This window comes from Pecten maximus, chromosome 8, assembly GCF_902652985.1.
Source record: "Pecten maximus chromosome 8, xPecMax1.1, whole genome shotgun sequence".
Classification (NCBI taxonomy): domain Eukaryota; kingdom Metazoa; phylum Mollusca; class Bivalvia; order Pectinida; family Pectinidae; genus Pecten; species Pecten maximus.
The window spans coordinates 40906520-40922260 of NC_047022.1; positions in this window are offsets into that span (position 1 = coordinate 40906520).

Sequence of the window (15741 nt, forward strand, 5' to 3'; positions counted from 1 at the left end):
CAGATAAATTTTCGATTATTACATGTATTTGATTTCAAGAATTCATGCAAACGTTTGAAGCAATGAGTGAATATGTTCGCTGAAAGAAGGGTTGGAATCTGTTGACTGGAGACAGGGTTTGAATGTGTTGATTAGAAAAAGGGGGGAGGTTGGTTGAATATATTGATTGGAAGGAGGGAGGGGGCGGGTGTGTGTGTGTGTGTGTGTGTGTGTGTGTGTGTGTGGGTGTGTGTGTGTGTATGTGTTGAACCGGACGCATCGTGTGATTATGTTGACTGGAAACATGGTTGGAATGTGTTAATTGGAGGGAGGAGTTAGATATGTTGACTGGAGGGAGGAGTTTAAGTGTTGACTGGAGGGAGGAGTTAGATATGTTGACTGGAGGGAGGAGTTAGATATGTTGACTGGAGGGAGGAGATAGATATGTTGACTGTAAGGAGGAGATAGATATGTTGACTGGAGGGAGGAGATAGATATGTTGACTGGAGGGAGGTGTTAGATATGTTGATTGGAGGGAGGAGATAGATATGTTGATTGGAGGGAGGAGTTAGATATGTTGACTGGAGGGAGGAGTTAGATATGTTGGCTGTATGGAGGAGTTAGATATGTTGACTGGAGGGAGGAGTTAGATATGTTGATTGGAGGGAGGAGTTAGATATGTTGACTGGAGGGAGGAGTTAGTTATGTTGACTGGAGGGAGGAGAAAGATATGTTGACTGGAGGGAGGAGTTAGATATGTTGACTGTATGGAGGAGTTAGATATGTTGACTGGAGGGAGGAGTTAGATATGTTGATTGGAGGGAGGAGATAGATATGTTGACTGGAGGGAGGAGTTAGATATGTTGACTGGAGGGAGGAGTTAGATATGTTGACTGTATGGAGGAGTTAGATATGTTGACTGGAGGGAGGAGTTAGATATGTTGATTGGAGGGAGGAGTTAGATATGTTGACTGGAGGGAGGAGTTAGATATGTTGACTGTATGGAGGAGTTAGATATGTTGACTGGAGGAAGGAGATAGATATGTTGACTGGAGGGAGGAGTTAGATATGTTGATTGGAGGGAGGAGTTAGATATGTTGACTGGAGGGAGGAGATAGATATGTTGACTGGAGGGAGGAGATAGATGTGTTGACTGGAAGGAGGAGATAGATATGTTGACTGGAGGGAGGAGATAGATATGTTGACTGGAGGGAGGAGTTAGATATGTTGACTGGAGGGAGGAGATAGATATGTTGACTGTATGGAGGAGTTAGATATGTTGACTGGAGGGAGGAGTTAGATATGTTGACTGGAGGGAGGAGATAGATATGTTGACTGTATGGAGGAGTTAGATATGTTGACTGGAGGGAGGAGTTAGATATGTTGATTGGAGGGAGGAGTTAGATATGTTGACTGGAGGGAGGAGATAGATATGTTGACTGGAGGGAGGAGTTAGATATGTTGACTGTATGGAGGAGTTAGATATGTTGACTGGAGGGAGGAGTTAGATATGTTGATTGGAGGGAGGAGTTAGATATGTTGACTGGAGGGAGGAGATAGATATGTTGACTGGAGGGAGGAGATAGATATGTTGACTGGAGGGAGGAGATAGATATGTTGACTGGAGGGAGGAGATAGATATGTTGACTGGAGGGAGGAGATAGATATGTTGACTGGAGGGAGGAGTTAGATTTGTTGACTGGAGGGAGGAGTTAGATATGTTGACTGGAGGGAGGAGATAGATATGTTGACTGGATGGAGGAGTTAGATATGTCGACTGGAGGGAGGAGATAGATATGTTGACTGGAGGGAGGAGATAGATATGTTGACTGGAGGGAGGAGATAGATATGTTGACTGGAGGGATGTGATAGATATGTTGACTGGAGGGAGGAGATAGATATGTTGACTGGAGGGAGGAGATAGATATGTTGACTGGAGGGAGGAGTTAGTTATGTTGACTGTATGGAGGAGTTAGATATGTTGACTGGAGGGAGGAGATAGATATGTTGACTGGAGGGAGGAGTTAGATATGTTGACTGGAGGGAGGAGTTAGATATGTTGATTGGAGGGAGGAGTTAGATATGTTGACTGGAGGGAGGAGATAGATATGTTGACTGGAGGGAGGAGATAGATATGTTGACTGGAGGGAGGAGATAGATATGTTGACTGGAGGGAGGAGTTAGATATGTTGACTGGAGGGAGGAGTTAGATATGTTGACTGGAGGGAGGATTTAGATATGTTGACTGGAGGGAGGAGATAGATATGTTGACTGGAGGGAGGAGTTAGATATGTTGACTGTATGGAGGAGATAGATATGTTGACTGGAGGGAGGAGTTAGATATGTTGACTGGAGGGAGGAGATAGATATGTTGACTGGAGGGAGGAGTTAGTTATGTTGACTGGAGGGAGGAGTTAGATATGTTGATTGGAGGGAGGAGATAGATATGTTGATTGGAGGGAGGAGTTAGATATGTTGACTGGAGGGAGGAGTTAGATATGTTGACTGTATGGAGGAGTTAGATATGTTGACTGGAGGGAGGAGTTAGATATGTTGATTGGAGGGAGGAGTTAGATATGTTGACTGGAGGGAGGAGTTAGTTATGTTGACTGTATGGAGGAGTTAGATATGTTGACTGGAGGGAGGAGTTAGATATGTTGATTGGAGGGAGGAGATAGATATGTTGTTTGGAGGGAGGAGTTAGATATGTTGACTGGAGGGAGGAGATAGATATGTTGACTGGAGGGAGGAGTTAGATATGTTGACTGTATGGAGGAGTTAGATATGTTGACTGGAGGGAGGAGTTAGATATGTTGATTGGAGGGAGGAGTTAGATATGTTGACTGGAGGGAGGAGATAGATATGTTGACTGGAGGGAGGAGATAGATATGTTGACTGGAGGGAGGAGTTAGATATGTTGACTGGAGGGAGGAGTTAGATTTGTTGACTGGAGGGAGGAGTTAGATATGTTGACTGGAGGGAGGAGATAGATATGTCGACTGGATGGAGGAGTTAGATATGTCGACTGGAAGGAGGAGATAGATATGTTGACTGGAGGGAGGAGATAGATATGTTGACTGGAGGGAGGAGATAGATATGTTGACTGGAGGGATGTGATAGATATGTTGACTGGAGGGAGGAGATAGATATGTTGACTGGAGGGAGGAGATAGATATGTTGACTGGAGGGAGGAGTTAGCTATGTTGACTGTATGGAGGAGTTAGATATGTTGACTGGAGGGAGGAGATAGATATGTTGACTGGAGGGAGGAGATAGATATGTTGACTGTATGGAGGAGTTAGATATGTTGACTGGAGGGAGGAGATAGATATGTTGACTGGAGGGAGGAGATAGATATGTTGACTGGAGGGAGGAGATAGATATGTTGACTGGAGGGAGGAGATAGATATGTTGACTGGAGGGAGGAGATAGATATGTTGACAGGAGGGAGGAGATAGATATGTTGACTGGAGGGAGGAGATAGATATGTTGACTGGAGGGAGGAGATAGATATGTTGACTGGAGGGAGGAGATAGATATGTTGACTGGAGGGAGGAGTTAGATATGTTGACTGGAGGGAGGAGTTAGATATGTTGACTGGAGGGAGGATTTAGATATGTTGACTGGAGGGAGGAGATAGATATGTTGACTGGAGGGAGGAGTTAGATATGTTGACTGTATGGAGGAGTTAGATATGTTGACTGGAGGGAGGAGTTAGTTATGTTGACTGGAGGGATGTGATAGATATGTTGACTGGAGGGAGGAGATAGATATGTTGACTGGAGGGAGGAGTTAGATATGTTGACTGGAGGGAGGAGATAGATATGTTGACTGGAGGGAGGAGATAGATATGTTGACTGGAGGGAGGAGATAGATATGTTGACTGTATGGAGGAGTTAGTTATGTTGACTGGAGGGATGTGATAGATATGTTGACTGGAGGGAGGAGATAGATATGTTGTCTGGAGGGAGGAGATAGATATGTCGACTGGAGGGAGGAGATAAATATGTTGACTGGAGGGAGGAGATAGATATGTTGACTGGAGGGAGGAGATAAATATGTTGACTGGAGGGAGGAGATAGATATGTTGACTGGAAGGAGGAGTTAGATTTGTTGACTGGAGGGAGGAGTTAGTTATGTTGACTGGAGGGAGGAGTTAGATATGTTGACTGGAGGGAGGAGAGAGATATGTTGACTGTAAGGAGGAGATATATATGTTGACTGGAGGAAGGAGATAGATATGTTGACTGGAGGGAGGAGATAGATATGTTGACTGGAGGGAGGAGATAGATATGTTGACTGGAGGGAGGAGATAGATATGTTGACTGGAGGGAGGAGATAGATATGTTGACTGGAGGGAGGAGTTAGTTATGTTGACTGGAGGGAGGAGATAGATATGTTGACTGGAGGGAGGAGATAGATATGTTGACTGGAGGGAGGAGTTAGTTATGTTGACTGGAGGGAGGAGATAGATATGTTGACTGGAGGGAGGAGTTAGATATGTTGACTGGAGGGAGGAGATAGATATGTTGACTGGAGGGAGGAGTTAGATATGTTGACTGGAGGGAGGAGATAGATATGTTGACTGTAAGGAGAGGAGATAGATATGTTGACTGTAAGGAGGAGTTAGATATGCTGACTGGAGGGAGGATTTAGATATGTTGACTGGAGGGAGGAGATAGATATGTTGACTGGAGGGAGGATTTAGATATGTTGACTGGAGGGAGGAGTTAGATATGTTGACTGGAGGGAGGAGTTAGTAATGTTGACTGGAGGGAGGAGAGATATATGTTGACTGGAGAGAGGATTTAAATGTGTTGACATGAGGGAGGGGTTTATTGAATGTCGAGCCAACCACCTGTACATATATTTGTATATATCGCAGATAAATAGAAAGGTTGAACATTAACCTTGATATGTTTTTCACTCTGATGAATTAATTTTTCACATGTATAATTTATTGTTTCATCTTGATATAATGTTTAATAATTTACCAAAATAAAATGTATTTGTGTTCGCTCTTTTTTGACCAATGAAACCAATAAAACAATAACCCAATCAAAAGTGACATTGATGTTACGTGATCATGACAAAAAAAGCGGAGATTAATTCACATCTACCCACCATCCTCTCCAGTCGCGAACCAAACATAGAAATACATTAAATTTAGTACTTAATATGTTTGTTTGTTAGACATTTTTTTTTGTTATCTGTCGGAGACATTCGCCGATGGATTATCTTAATGACACATAATAAATATATCAAATGTAATATTATCAAAAACATGTGTGCTGTGTTGAATGTTTGCGACAAAAATATACATGTACGTATAGATTCAGACGGTGTGAAGCTAACAGGTGAGTACTTAGATATTTACAACATTTGTAAGATGCTACTAGAGTCGATCAAATGGAGATTGATGTTGTCTTGCAAACATCTTATTGTCAAATTAACTCCCCAGACATGGGTATTAACACCTGCGAGGCCAACATTAACTGTTCCATCTTATCAATTTATTACAGATATCTATCCTCGATCGCGTCATCCATTTTTTGCATGTACCCATGAGACGCGGTATATATAAAGTGATTATCACAATCTTGACGTCTGTTTAATGCAACAATAGTGGATATTTTGTTTCATTCGTGGTAAAACAAAACCATTATCTGGCTTTGATATGTGATATATTAAGAAGTACAACCTGTTTATAAATCCAAACTTACCTATTTATCAAACAAGATAATGTTATAATGCTTGTGTTATAAAACTATTTTTTACTTTATGAGCTTTGTTTTCCATTCGAGGTGTTATTTTGAAGAAACGTAACATTTAGTAATTCCAGAATTTTTTCCCGGCTTGTTAAGATTTTCCGGAAATTAGAAACACACTTTCCTTTCCGGTAACTTGAGGCAGTCTATTCAGCAGATGCACAGCTCGACAAATTGCTCCAATATCTCCTTATAGCTCATTAATTAAGAAATACATAAACTCGTGTTGTTTTATTTGTTAAAGAGATCTTAAAGATTACACACTAATTTCATTCAGCAATTAAAACAATAAGACACCACGAAGGACGCGAAATATGCCAAACACGTCAATCTTCAATGTGGTGCTTCTAATGTTGTCAGAACCATTGAGGAGCTGGTGTTAATTAAGTGTAAGCACTCACTACTCGGAAACGTTTGATGTGGTTATACAATAGTACAGAGATATTAAAGGATTTATACCAGGAATGCTAAATGTCACTTTTGTAGCAAATATAAGAAAAGGAGAAGAAATAAGAGCTTTTTTATATACAAAAGTATTCCCTATCACATTATGCACAAGTTTGAACCTCTAACACCTATCGTTATTACGGACAAAAGTGACTTGACTACACCTGAGGTGGCCGTGTTTCTTAGACTTAAGTTAAGAACATATTCATAAATGAATTATGCCTGTACGCTACATATACTTATGTTTTGTGTTGAGGTCCGCCATTAAATCTTTGTTGGACTTTCTAGGTCACATGCAAAAAATATGACGCCATTTTGATGCCATTTTGATATACGTTCCGTCAATACTTCTGCACGTGAATAAATGTACTGTTACTTAATGCTTCCCTAATTACGAACATTAAAAGTGTCCACTACCATGCTTACTAAATCCCTCAATCAATACAAACATTTATTGAAATAGTTCGGCAGGTATTTTTTAACATAAACAATATAAAAGAAATGTGTTTCTTATATTTACATTTTGAAAGCATTTTCATTTACGCTTCTATAAAAAATCTGTAATCGTCATTCGTTGGATATAATACGCACTGACGGAACAGCGCGACACTTGATGGGAGGGAAAAACAGCTGATCCCAGTTTGGCGGGAATGGCTATCGACTATAGGAAGTAAACAGAATATAGCTCAAAAGTATCACCATCTTTTATTCTGTTTTCGTCGAAAATTAAAAAAACTTGTAACTTCAAATCACATATTGTTTCCATTTGCTTCATAGTTTATAATATTCATAATATTTAAAAATCAGAAAAAAGCGTGTGCCGAATCGCCGCCCTCACCTAACTGTCAACAATGTGCCGCCCTCACCTAACTGTCAACAATGTGTCGCCCTCACCTGACTGTCAACAATGTGTCACTCTCACCTGACTGTCAACAATGTGTCACCCTCACCTGACTGTCAACAATGTGCCGCCCTCACCTGACTGTCAACAATGTGCCGCCCTCACCTGTCTGTCAACAATGTGCCGCCCTCACCTAACTGTCAACACTGTGTCACCCTCACCTGACTGTCAACAATGTGTCACCCTCACCTAACTGTCAAAAATGTGCCGAACTCACCTAACTGTCAACAATGTGTCACCATCACCTAACTGTCAACACTGTGTCACCCTCACCTGACTGTCAACAATGTGCCGCCCTCACCTGACTGTCAACACTGTGTCACCCTCACCTAACTGTCAACAATGTGTCACCCTCACCTGACTGTCAGCAATGTGCCGCCCTCACCTAACTGTCAACAATGTGCCGCCTTCACCTAACTGTCAATAATGTGTCGCCCTCACCTGACTGTCAACAATGTGCCGCCCTCACCTGCCTGTCAACAATGTGTCAACCTCACCTGACTGTCAACAATGTGTCACCCTCACCTGACTGTCAACAATGTGTCGCCCTCACCTAACTGTTAACAATGTGTCACCCTCACCTGACTGTCAATAATGTGTCACTCTCACCTGACTGTCAACAATGTGTCACCCTCACCTAACTGTCAACAATGTGCCGCCCGCACCTGACTGTCAACAATGTGCCGCCCTCACCTAACTGTCAACAATGTGTCGCCCTCACATAACTGTCAACAATGTGCCGTCCTCACTTAACTGTCAACAATGTGCCGCCCTCACCTGACTGTCAGCAATGTGCCGCCCTCACCTAACTGTCAACAATGTGTCACCCTCACCTGACTGTCAGCAATGTGCCGCCCTCACCTAACTGTCAACAATGTGCCGCCCTCACCTAACTGTCAACAATGTGCCGCCCGCACCTGACTGTCAGCAATGTGCCGCCCTCACCTAACTGTCAACAATGTGTCACCCTCACCTGACTGTCAACAATGTGTCGCCCTCACCTGACTGTCAACAATGTGTCACCCTCACCTGACTGTCAACAATGTGCCGTCCTCACCTAACTGTCAACAATGTGTCGCCCTCACCTAACTGTCAACAATGTGTCACCCTCACCTGACTGTCAACAATGTGCCGACCTCACCTAACTGTCAACAATGTGCCGCCTTCACCTGACTGTCAACAATGTGCCGTCCTCACCTAACTGTCAACAATGTGCGCCCCTCACCTAACTTTCAACAATGTGCCGTCCTCACCTGACTGTCAACAATGTGCCGCCCTCACCTAACTGTCAACAATGTGCCGCCCTCACCTGACTGTCAACAATGTGTCGCCCTCACCTGACTGTCAACAATGTGTTCCAACGCGCCAGACTAAAGTTTATCAAAGTGTCAATTACGTTGGTATGGGTACAAAGAGAAACGATGTAAACAGTGTTTAACTTCCGGTGAACATAAACAGACACAACAAACGATATAAGCACTGTTTAACTTCCGGTGAACATAAACAGACACAACAAACGATATAAGCACTGTTTAACTTCCGGTGAATATAAACAGACACAACAAACGATGTAAACAGTTTTTAACTTCCGGTGAACATAAACAGACACAACAAACGATGTAAACAGTGTTTAACTTCCGGTGAACATAAACAGACTCAACAAACGATATAAGCACTGTTTAACTTCCGGTGAACATAAACAGACACAACAAACGATATAAGCACTGTTTAACTTCCGGTGAATATAAACAGACACAACAAACGATATAAGCACTGTTTAACTTCCGGTGAACATAAACAGACACAACAAACGATATAAGCACTGTTTAACTTCCGGTGAACATAAACAGACAAAACGAACAGGATTTACTCGTGTATCGCTGTATCATCAGCCTATTACACTATGTATAGGAAGTAATCTCCGTTTCCTGACTACTAAATCTACTGTTACAGTCTCGGATTAAAAGTTAATGCCAGGTAGAAAGATTTAAGGTGATTTATTAGTGTTCAAATAGACTCCTGCTGCCGTATTAAACTTTAAGCCAAGCAGTAACTGGTATTTGATTTGTATTTGCACTGAATGATTCTCAAAACGCATTCATACATGTTTTTAGCCATGTTAAATCCTAGCTTTAAAAATGCCAACAAAGAGTAAAAGACGAAAGTGGTTGTAATATTCATTCTTAGTCATTGGTACATGGCATCAAAGCGGAAGTGCAAACGTTCAAACGATACTCCAAACTTCCGGTGACGGTGGATCGCATACCTATATAAGGTTCCTAGTTCGAAAGTTAGAAAGCGCATATAACACACAAGATGTTTGTTTTCACATTTGATTAAATTCCACTTAACAATGAGCGCGTGAACCCAAAAATCTTTGCACCATTATGAGTCGGTTTTTATGGCCCTATCCCATCTACTTAACATACTCAATATGCTGAACATCCTATGGTATTGTAGATGTAAACAAATGACTAAATTATCGTCCGTAAACTCCTTAGAACTCAGGTATCAAACTCACTCTCATAATGTTCTATACTTTAAAAAATCTCATTTTTCAAATTACAAATTACAGTGAGTTGTTTAACTTTTCCTCAACAGATATAAGTGGTGACGGGAATACCTCACCATAACTAAAGCGTAGTATAGTGTAAGGAGGAAGAGAGCATTCACGTTTTAAGTAAGGAGAAAATAAACGTCAATTTGCACCAGATGAACTCACGGGAATATTATAGAGCCTGACATATTTTAAACGGTTTTTCTGTCTCGATGTGTCTCATCAAAGAAAATATTTCGTTTTATGTTTATTCCTAAATTGATCTGTTGAGTAAAATATTGTGTCTTTGCCTAACCTCTACCTTAAACAGTAATACACGTTCACTCCTGATTAATGGAGCAGTACCTCAAACAAAGAGACGATTTAGGAAAACGTAATATTGAAAGCTATTGAAATCATTGCCTTGAATTGCGGTCATATCTTTTCATTTAGGTATGGGATGCATTTTTTTTCAATTTGGCTAATGATATGCAATACACTTCGGTTAAAACATTTTACATCAGTAATATCGAAGCCCGAAAGTAGAAACGCGCTTATCCCGCGTAACATGCGTAACAAGGATTTTGAACTCACGCAGCTGTTTGTATAATTATATTGTTAAAGATATTGTTTGTATAATATGTAGCGATTTATAATTCATTGTAATACGCAATGCATGGTTATAGTGCCCTGTGAGTGTGACGGGTAGCGAACGTAGTTATCAATGAATATTGACCACTCTGTGACATTGTCACTATATTACCTTACCAAAAGTAGATTGCCATTACAATCCCATAAACTGCCAACGGGCGCATTGATAACTTACCAAGTGAAGCAAACCGCAGTTGTGATTAAAAACAAATAACAATAAATATCGCAAGTGGTAAATATAAACACTGAACTGCTTTCATTGGGCAGATATGGCGTAATAATGCCAACTGGACAAGGCATATGGTCACGCTACATTAAATTTGCCTTTGTCCAGTTGGCATTATCAGTCCTTAACTGCCAACTGAAAGCGGTGCAATGCTTAAATTAATCGCAGGGCGTTTACGCACACCTAGAATAAGTTCATGGCCAAAATGCGTTTATGTAGTTAAAATGACGTTCAATCCCTATCTAGACACTATAGAACTATATAATATCTTCTACATACTATTCTTAAAATTACCCTTCTTTCTCCTTGAATGTTTCCTTCCCTTTTTCCTATCCAAGCTCCTTCTAATTCTAAGATTTCCTCCTCTGCTTACCCACTTTGAATAAACTCCATGGACTAGCTGTCACTTTCAGCAGAATCATGCACCATTTAAATGAGGCTGTTGATTTACAATTCATCAATTCGAATTAACTAATACACATATCAAATCATCCGCTATTGCCAACAACTACGCTTCTTCATTATCAGTAGCTATAGGAACTGTGTCTAGCTTACCTACACAAATACAACACTGCCAAAAGGCAAGAAACAATGAAAAATGCATATACAAAATATCTATGTAATAAACAATTAAACGACCAATATTGCATAACAACGCATTGTTCAACATTTATTCGAGTATTTATCTTTTATTTACAAACAGTTCAGGGCTAGTAGAAATGTAATGTACCATGCGTCCACAATGATCTGGCATGTAATAATATTCTACGGCTATGACAAGTCATTCTTCATCTTCATTAGCATATTTTCACTTTATGATATGTAATTCTAATTCTTGTTAATGTTTGCAAAATGACATATATATAGAAATGAGTTATCGTCACTTTCATTATGTAGGGAGACGTATCTGGAACGTGGATTCCATTATAACAACGTCACTGCATGCGACTAATAAATCATACATGCACGTGCTGGAGATCGATTTATGTCAGTCGAGGGTTGACATTCTGCAACAAAATTTCATTCAACTCGAGGTTGAGAATCTCAGTCTGGGATAGAGATAAATCTATCTTGAACACACAGAGTAATCATGATTTTCCTTGAACACACAGAGTAATCATTATTTTCCTTGAACACACAGAGTAATCATTATTTTCGTTGAACACAGAGTAATCATTATTTTCCTTGAACACACAGAGTAATCATTATTTTCCTTGAACACAGAGTAATCATTATTTTCCTTGAACACACAGAGTAATCATTATTTTCCTTGAACACACAGAGTAATCATCATTTTCCTTGAACACACAGAGTAATCATTATTTTCCTTGAACACACAGAGTAATCATTATTTTCCTTGAACACACAGTAATCATTATTTTCCTTGAACACACAGAGTAATCATTATTTTCCTTGAACACACAGAGTAATCATTATTTTCCTTGAACACACGGTAATCATTATTTTCCTTGAGCACACAGAGTAATCATTATTTTCCTTGCACACACCTGATAATTATCATTTTCCTTGAACATACAGGGTAATGATTGTTTTCCTTGAACACACATGTTAATTATTGTTTTACTTGAACTCACATGTTAATTATTGTTTTCCTCGATCAGTGTGTTAGGTCTCGACTGATGTATCTCAATGTAAGTTTTACGTCAGAATGATATCCAATATAGTGTTATCTTTATCGTTACATCACTTGGCACCAATGGTCGCCAAAAGGTGTCAGAAAAATTTGTTATTGGGTGCTGCATCAAATTCCATGTCTCCGAGAAGTACTAATGTCTGTGTTGTGGTTTTCTCGTCCACAACCGGCAGTAGTAATAAAGTATACTAATCTTATCACCACGACATTCGTGGTAATACGTATGGTACCGCCATGTCGAGTCCTTATTAATCCACAGTTGACTTATTATTACCAGACATATCAGCATAATCATGACACATCCAAACGATTAGAGGTATTTTTGAAAGGATTGCATAAAAGACCGAGCGCAAGAAAATATGTCAACATTTGTGGCAAAAGTAAACAGCATAGGAATTTTTTATTATAACAAACTACAGTATGAATTAGATAGCTAAACAAATTGTATAACTCAATGATCTGAATTACAGTATATTCACAGCGTTAATTCAACTAATATCAGGTACATAATAGACATATAATTATTTACGCCTGCCGAATTTTCGACGTGCCTATTATGGTATAGCTTCTGTGTCTGTCCGTCTTGACTTTTTAGCATGGATGCGGGGTCAATTTCGAAAATAATATTTTTTTTCGAATGGATGTTCATTTGAAGTCTTGCAAGGAAAATCTTGATTTAATTTGGGGAAAATTATTCTACTTCTTGATATGTTGGACATGTTTTTGACAATATGGATTTAATTTCTGCAACTGATTTTTGTTTTATCTTTTAGATATTTCTCATCAACTTTGGAAAATTATTCCCAAGTCAAAGAATACCAAACAAAAATCATTGGTAGGGTGAGACGGGCGTATTATACATCCTTTTGTGATTGTTTTGTATGACATCAAAACCTATAAGCGTTTTCGGAATTTGTATGTTTTTTTTGTTTTTGTTTAACGTCCTATTAACAGCCAGGGTCATTTCAGGACGTGCCAGGTTTTGGAGGTGGAGGAAAGCCGGAGTACCCGGAGAAAATGGTAATGCGAATTATTCTTTACATTTCGCTTAATGTACTTCACGAAAAAAAATGCTAGTCATGGCGGTCATCAACTCTCCGTGTTAATACCATGTCACAGAGACAAGTTTAATCTCGATTTACGGCTGTAAACGTTTCTCTTGTTTGTCTATTTTTAGATTTTAATAAGGTTCATACGTACGTTAACGTATAAACAAATTATTTCGGCACACTAAGGATGACGTCACCACCTAGAGATCTACAGGCCCAAAAGCCAATAACTTTCAGGAAACTGGGAAAGCGCTTTGACAAATTATGACACAAATGAAGAGGGCTCAGACAGGGGTATCGATTTCATCATGTTTATTTGAGAGTTTATAGTGATTCTACCCCAGATTTATTGGGAATTTTATACCGGTTTAATCAATGACTGTTAATGAAAATTTTCCAGCAATTTATCATACTCTGTTACGTTGTCATCAATCTGTATCTCTCAAACTCTTGTCAACCTGTTGCCGGCTTAGGACTCTGGTAAGCGTATCGATAACAGTCGTGTACGTGATAATTGCGAACACGGGAACATTGACAGTGGAAAATCTTTGCAATTGTAACACAGTTTACAAGACCCAAGCAGTTTTTTTGCTAAATATGATTATTTCATAAAAACGCAAAAGAAACAAAATTGTTTCAATTTGCATATGTTGGTGTGATTTGAATTTCAGACACTATTTTTGTATAACAAATTCCGTACAAATGAATTGCTTATTATGTGAGAACATTTTTTATGAATTAGCGGAACTAAAAACATTTGTCTCTATCTAAACATCTTATGATAATTTAACGTAAGCTACATAAAAATTGACAATGGCAGATGGTTGTTAAAATGCTTTTAGCCACTTGATTGATTTTCAGAATAAAAACACTTCCGGCGGGCGCGGTTTATTTTGTTTTCTTCAAAGACCCAAGTAAGAGTTGGACCTATGAGATTGGAATAATGTGTATGAAAACAAAGCAGAAAACAATGAAAGTACACCAAAGAAATAATGAAATTACTGATATAAAAGATACACAAACCTAATTTATTATGACCGTCAGAAAGAAGAGCTTACTTGGTTTTAGATCGCCTTGTTTAAATCTGGTACGGATTACTTATAATTGGTAATCATATATTTAATACCTACATTGTGTAAGCGTTCTCATAGAGAGCTGTAATACTATGGTTCACTCTCAGGGGTGAGAAACATGAAGGAAAAGCCAATATATTTCAAATGCTGAAAGGGATATTTAACAGTATAATTAAATTTAAACAGAAAATCAATAAAGATTATAGGAAAAACTGATTTGATACATTTTTAGCGCATTGAATTGTGACGTCATAATACATCGTAGACAGAGGAATTGAATCATTCAGAACTATCAGAGATATAACCATCAATGGGTTGACGAAAATTATGCTATAAACACCTGGTCTTGGATATAGTTGGTATACACAATCTGGACCGTGCTATGCCTGTTCCTTGTAGATAAACAACCATACACCGCGGTCCGTACAACGTATGATTCTCATAAACGTTTACAATTTGTCATGAGAACCGAGAGATTTTATTTCGCCTTCCTTTGCCTCCAGTCCATGTTTCATAACATGTACAGTTTATAAAATCGTTAAGTTTTAATATGAGTAATACGGCAGCAGAGATTCTATATACTCGTAACGGAGTTTTTCTCACCGATATAAAAGGAGGTTTGGTTACACCAAAACGTTATACGATGAACTTATCATCATGGAATTCTTACTTATTTTGTGTTATAGAAATATAAACCTTATTCTGACATAAGGCCAAGCTGGTGTAGACTTGCTATGAACATTTTTCATAATCGTTTGGGAATTTTGTGCTTCTGACATTTACCAGTAAGCCTTAGAAATCCTCGGCGCATAGACCCCTGTGTATTTACCAATCTGTCCATGTCTGTCATAACTGCTGTCAGGCCGTGTAGATCGCATCTACATTAAATTTGATCCCCGACCTTTTGTTTTGGTCCAGTTCCAATGTTCTATGTCGCAACAGGCGCAATGAAACAGCACTGTGATTACTTTATATATTACCTATACTGAAACTGATTTACGGATTTATGAACCTAAGGAATATTGGACACTAGAATTGTTTTCATGAGTTTATAAAGCAATGTTAAATCTCGCGTGGTTGTGTTAGGACAATTCACCACACAAAACAATCCTTACGTACATGTAGTTACCTTGTGTACCATATCCAGAGAAAGATCTATTTATTACATTTTTACCAGTGAAATATCAAAAATTATTCATTCTATAAAAGTGATATTTTTCACTAGTGAAAAATATCACTTTTGCTGATTTGACCAATCAAATTAATGATGAGAAAATACCAAAATAATTGACCAATCAGAAAGCCCGACATATATCTCAGCACCTGGACAGGGGGAACTACATTGTTTGTTTACAAATTATCGCTGTAGGCCTAGTTAGCATACTGGGTAGGTTTTTCGTTGATAAAAAATGTAATAAACAGAATATCTAACAGTGTCTTCAGTAATACCAAATATG